The sequence below is a fragment of the Microtus pennsylvanicus genome, chromosome 9 (genome assembly GCF_037038515.1).
Source record: "Microtus pennsylvanicus isolate mMicPen1 chromosome 9, mMicPen1.hap1, whole genome shotgun sequence".
Taxonomy (NCBI): domain Eukaryota; kingdom Metazoa; phylum Chordata; class Mammalia; order Rodentia; family Cricetidae; genus Microtus; species Microtus pennsylvanicus.
In genome coordinates this window covers 92818046-92824045 of record NC_134587.1, presented here as the reverse complement: position 1 = coordinate 92824045, position 6000 = coordinate 92818046, and positions in this window count along the sequence as shown.

The following is a 6000-nucleotide window of genomic DNA, read 5'->3' as shown; positions in this document are numbered from 1 at the left end:
AAATTACTGCCTTGTTACGCTTCCTTCATGTGCCCAGAACTCGCAGTTCTCACTTCAAAATGTTATTGTATTTGATTTCAAAGGCTTGATATCATCTTACTAAAAATAAAACCTTAAGGAAGATGATAGATTTAGAAATTATTTTAGACACTCTGTTTATAAAAAAGAATATGTAGATTATAATTGCCAGGGCAAGTAAGTCTGAGATGGGTTTGCTGGGTCACTAATGAGTGGACACCCATGGGGAAATAGGAAGTGAAATAGATGCCTTTTGCTGATATAATCTTTTTTTTTTTTTGCTGATATAATCTTGTGGGTCACTCTAGCTTCTCTATGAGTCCCTGAATAATGATGATACTTTTTAACATTCATTGTTTCTGGAAATCATTTTCTTTTCTATATGAAGAGCTAAGCTTATATCTTCTTGCCAAAATCATATATATGCAAAACAAGTGCACATATACTTCTGTAATTTATGTAAGAATGAGTAGATGTGAGACTTTAAAATTTTTTAAAGGCCTAATTGGAAATAATCAATGTTTCTTTAATAGAAAGCACAAAATGCTACATTTGCATTTTCAGTAGGTCATTTGGCTGAACCTACAGATTTGTCAACAAAATCAGTTAGTATAATTATTTTCTAAGGTAACTTATAAAATTGTTTTCTAATAAAAAAGCACCAGACTCATTTGTACATAATAAAATACAGAAAAAAACCAAGACTATGAAAAAGAAAATGACAGACAAAAAATCTGGGTGGGGTGACACATTGTTATAATCCAATCCCAGGACTACAGAGCCTGGCAGCAGTACCCTGAATTCAGAGTCAGCCTGGAATACATAGTAACAGACTAGTCTGGGCTATGCAGACTGCTTCTATATTAAACTACAGAAAAGAAAAATGAACTCCAACCGAATGAACAAAGTTCATATAGTCAGAATCCTAAGTGAATAACACAGAAATTTCTGTCCTACATTGTGGTGCATTCTCTCACTTCCTTTCACAATAGTTTAGGTTATTAAATTCCTTCATTTTAATTTCATTTTATTCTCTCTAACATTTCCACACATTGTTGAGATTTCACAGGCTGTAAGTACACATACCAAGGTGTCGTTTCTGTTGCAATGTTTAATTAGCTCATTTAGAAATTCTTTTTAGTTTTAAAAAATGACAGAAAATTCTTGAACAATGATAAAAAGTCCCAAAGTTCTTTTCATGCTAAAAACTTTAACATCTTGATTGTATATGCTACTAGCTATTGTTTATATTTGACTTGGTAGAATTTTATGCAGATTTGCTTACAAAGCCTTAAAATGATCTGTTGCTTGAACACATTTTAAGATATGTTAATGTGTTTCTTTATGATATTGTAGGAAAATTCAAATTCCATTAAAGTAATTACATTTTAAGCTATGCATTTGCTTAAAATAAATGTACTTTAAACTTCTTTAGGCCAATTTTTGTTAAGACAAAAATAAAGGCAAATTCACTTGATTTTTCTGAAAATCTTTTTCTATCTTTTAATATTAATAAACATAAATATAACTTAAAAGTTGACCAGTACATATTTTATTATTGTAACTACTAATTTTTAATTATTAACATTAATTATATATTGATATACTTCAAAGATAGGCTTTGTAGTTTTTATAAAGTTAAAAAATAAAAAATGCTTCATTTAAAAAATATTACAAATAGCATGTTTTAAAAAAGTGGCCATGAGTTTGAATCAGAATGGGAAAAGGTTTATGGAATTGTTTGGAATGAGAAAAGAGAAAGTTGAAATGTTCTAATTAAATTATAATCTCAATAAAAAACCTTAATATATATTCAATGGCAATTGGATTTTCAGAAGTATAGTACAGCAGCCCCTCATTTTGTGAGGCTTTATGTCAGTTATTCCTGTTCAATCATGGCCAAAAATCATTGCAAAAAGTTTCAGAAATTCATGAATTTTTAACTGCTGTTATGAGTACTGTGATGATCTGCATGCCACTCTGAATCACCCATTTGTCCAGGAACGACTGTGTACACACTACCCATTTGTCCTGTGTATCCACGGTGTACACACTACCCATTTGTCCTGTGTATCCACAGTGTACACACTACCCATTTGTCCAGTGTATCCACAGTGTATATACTACCCATTTGTCCAGTGTATCCACAGTGTATATACTACCCATTTGTACTGTGTATCCACAGTGTACACACTACCCATTTGTCCAGTGTATCCACAGTGTATACACTACCCATTTGTCCTGTGTATCCACAGTGTATATACTACCCATTTGTCCTGTGTATCCACAGTGTACACACTACCCATTTGTCCAGTGTATCCACAGTGTACACACTACCCATTTGTCCAGTGTATCCACAGTGCACACACTACCCATTTGTCCAGTGTATCCACAGTGTATATACTACCCATTTGTCAAGTGTATTCACAGTGTACACACTACCCATTTGTCCTGTGTATCCACAGTGTACACACTACCCATTTGTCCTGTGTATCCACAGTGTATACACTACCCATTTGTCCAGTGTATCCACACTGTATATACTACCCATTTGTCCAGTGTATCCACAGTGTATATACTACCCATTTGTCCAGTGTATCCACAGTGTACACACTACTCATTTGTCCTGTGTATCCACAGTGTATATACTACCCATTTGTCCAGTGTATCCACAGTGTACACACTACCCATTAGTCCAGTGTATCCACACTGTATATACTACCCATTTGTCCTGTGTATCCACGGTGTACACACTACTCATTTGTCCTGTGTATCCACAGTGTATATACTACCCATTTGTCCTGTGTATCCACAGTGTATACACTACCCATTTGTCCTGTGTATCCACAGTGTACACACTACCAATTTGTCCAGTGTATCCACAGTGTACACACTACCCATTTGTCCAGTGTATCCACAGTGTACACACTACCCATTTGTCCAGTGTATCCACAGGGTATATACTACCCATTTGTCCAGTGTATCCACAGTGTATATACTACCCATTTGTCCAGTGTATCCACAGTGTATATACTACCCATTTGTCCAGTGTATCCACAGTGTATATACAACCCATTTGTCCAGTGTATCCACAGTGTACACACTACCCATTTGTCCTGTGTATCCACAGTGTACACACTACCCACTTGTCCTGTGTATCCACAGTGTACACACTACCCATTTGTCCAGTGAATCCACAGTGTATATACTACCCATTTGTCCAGTGTATCCACAGTGTATATACTACCCATTTGTCCAGTGTATCCACAGTGTACACACTACCCATTTGTCCTGTGTATCCACAGTGTACACACTACCCATTTGTCCTGTGTATCCACAGTGTACACACTACCCATTTGTCCAGTGAATCCACAGTGTATATACTACCCATTTGTCCAGTGTATCCACAGTGTATATACTACCCATTTGTCCAGTGTATCCACAGTGTACACACTACCCATTTGTCTAGTGTATCCACAGTGTGTATACTACCCATTTGTCCTGTGTATCCATAGTGTATATACTACCCATTTGTCCTGTGTATCCACAGTGTACACACTACCCATTTGTCTAGTGTATCCACAGTGTGTATACTACCCATTTGTCCTGTGTATCCACAGTGTATATACTACCCATTTGTCCTGTGTATCCACAGTGTACACACTACCCATTTGTCCAGTGTATCCACAGTGTACACACTACCCATTTGTCCAGTGTATCCACAGTGTATATACTACCCATTTGTCCAGTGTATCCACAGTGTATATACTACCCATTTGTACTGTGTATCCACAGTGTATTTACTACCCATTTGTCCTGTGTATCCACAGTGTATATACTACCCATTTGTACTGTGTATCCACAGTGTACACACTACCCATTTGTCCAGTGTATCCACAGTGTATACACTACCCATTTGTCCTGTGTATCCACAGTGTATATACTACCCATTTGTCCTGTGTATCCACAGTGTACACACTACCCATTTGTCCAGTGTATCCACAGTGTACACACTACCCATTTGTCCAGTGTATCCACAGTGCACACACTACCCATTTGTCCAGTGTATCCACAGTGTATATACTACCCATTTGTCAAGTGTATTCACAGTGTACACACTACCCATTTGTCCTGTGTATCCACAGTGTACACACTACCCATTTGTCCTGTGTATCCACAGTGTATACACTACCCATTTGTCCAGTGTATCCACACTGTATATACTACCCATTTGTCCAGTGTATCCACAGTGTATATACTACCCATTTGTCCAGTGTATCCACAGTGTACACACTACTCATTTGTCCTGTGTATCCACAGTGTATATACTACCCATTTGTCCAGTGTATCCACAGTGTACACACTACCCATTAGTCCAGTGTATCCACACTGTATATACTACCCATTTGTCCTGTGTATCCACGGTGTACACACTACTCATTTGTCCTGTGTATCCACAGTGTATATACTACCCATTTGTCCTGTGTATCCACAGTGTATACACTACCCATTTGTCCTGTGTATCCACAGTGTACACACTACCAATTTGTCCAGTGTATCCACAGTGTACACACTACCCATTTGTCCAGTGTATCCACAGTGTACACACTACCCATTTGTCCAGTGTATCCACAGTGTATATACTACCCATTTGTCCAGTGTATCCACAGTGTATATACTACCCATTTGTCCAGTGTATCCACAGTGTATATACTACCCATTTGTCCAGTGTATCCACAGTGTATATACAACCCATTTGTCCAGTGTATCCACAGTGTACACACTACCCATTTGTCCTGTGTATCCACAGTGTACACACTACCCATTTGTCCTGTGTATCCACAGTGTACACACTACCCATTTGTCCAGTGAATCCACAGTGTATATACTACCCATTTGTCCAGTGTATCCACAGTGTATATACTACCCATTTGTCCAGTGTATCCACAGTGTACACACTACCCATTTGTCCTGTGTATCCACAGTGTACACACTACCCATTTGTCCTGTGTATCCACAGTGTACACACTACCCATTTGTCCAGTGAATCCACAGTGTATATACTACCCATTTGTCCAGTGTATCCACAGTGTATATACTACCCATTTGTCCAGTGTATCCACAGTGTACACACTACCCATTTGTCTAGTGTATCCACAGTGTGTATACTACCCATTTGTCCTGTGTATCCATAGTGTATATACTACCCATTTGTCCTGTGTATCCACAGTGTACACACTACCCATTTGTCTAGTGTATCCACAGTGTGTATACTACCCATTTGTCCTGTGTATCCACAGTGTATATACTACCCATTTGTCCTGTGTATCCACAGTGTACACACTACCCATTTGTCCAGTGTATCCACAGTGTACACACTACCCATTTGTCCTGTGTATCCACAGTGTACACACTACCCATTTGTCCTGTGTATCCACAGTGTACACACTACCCATTTGTCCTGTGTATCCACAGTGTACACACTACCCATTTGTCCTGTGTATCCACAGTGTACACACTACCCATTTGTCCTGTGTATCCACAGTGTACACACTACCCATTTGTCCTGTGTATCCACAGTGTATATACTACACATTTGTCCTGTGTATCCACAGTGTACACACTACCCATTTGTCCAGTGTATCCACAGTGTATATACTACCCATTTGTCATGTGTATCCACAGTGTATATACTACCCATTTGTCCTGTGTATCCACAGTGTACACACTACCCATTTGTCCAGTGTATCCACAGTGTATATACTACCCATTTGTCCTGTGTATCCACAGTGTATATACTACCCATTTGTCCTGTGTATCCACAGTGTACACACTACCCATTTGTCCAGTGTATCCACAGTGTATATACTACCCATTTGTCCTGTGTATCCACAGTGTATATACTACCCATTTGTCCAGTGTATTCACAGTGTATATACTACCCATTTGTCCAGTGTATCCACAGTGTACACACTACCCATT